We start from the raw sequence: 1,199 nt of genomic DNA on the forward strand, positions 1-1,199 counted from the left end.
GCATATAGTATGTAAAAGAAATTGATCACGCATGATCATTGATCTTGGAGTTGTATAAAAGACAATCCAATACAGTCCATATATTTGAAATTCCTTCTGATTATACTAAACCTAAAAGAGGTTAGTAGACGGATACAGAACGTATCTGTAGGCGTCCGGTCCTTCGACTAAAGACGTTCAGCCCTTAAGCTAAAAGGTATCCGGCTTTCAGATAAAGGCGTCCGGCCCCTTCTGCTAAAAGGCGTCCGACTCTTATCCTTTGATCACGGGCTAGGAGAAAAGATCAAGGCTAGTAGAAAAGATCAACCATCAGGTTGCAATCCGACAATCAGATCCCTTAAGGATCCGGCATAGCAGAACGGTCTGCTGCTGTATAAACTCCACAAAGTTTTTTTGTAAGGATAAAAGGAGATGTTTAATCTATCCTTACCTGTCGGATATAAAGTATTGTAGTCCATAAGCTTGTGAAAGCAGAAGTCCATGACTTTATAATGTATACTTAGCGTGTGATATGATCCACAACAACTGAGGTCATGAGACACCATCATCATCATTAAGATAGGAATGCAAAGAATAATGAATATGGCATTAGCTAAGGCAAAGAAATCGATGTCCACATACATGAGAGTGTTCGGCCACAGAGCCATAATGAGATGTGAAAGCCGAAGTCCATGACTTTATAATGTATACTTAGCGTGTGATATGATCCACAACAACTGAGGTCATGAGACACCATCATCATCATTAAGATAGGAATGCAAAGAATAATGAATATGGCATTAGCTAAGGCAAAGAAATCGATGTCCACATACATGAGAGTGTTCGGCCACAGAGCCATAATGAGAGATTATAAAACTCACAGCAATGATCATTGATCTTGAACACTCATGAGACAAGTAGTGGACATGTATAGACGAGGTCTATGACCCAGACATGGATCGGCCAGATCGAGACATAGGTTCATGATAACCATGTCTAGTACATTGTCCATAAGTACTTATTTTGTCCGACCAAAGTAAAGAGTTAACAGTAGACGATCACGTCTAGACTATGGACACATGCAAACACGATTTGCAAAGGCCCAATAGTGATCCCCGAGAACAATATGGTTCACATTGTTTAGCACACATGCTTTACCGGGACACTTAATGTCAAAAGACATGAGAGACGACCTGAGAGGTCGAAGTGGTCTAGATACG

The sequence above is a fragment of the Brassica oleracea genome, chromosome C1, assembly GCF_000695525.1.
Source record: "Brassica oleracea var. oleracea cultivar TO1000 chromosome C1, BOL, whole genome shotgun sequence".
NCBI classification, from domain to species: Eukaryota; Viridiplantae; Streptophyta; class Magnoliopsida; order Brassicales; family Brassicaceae; genus Brassica; species Brassica oleracea.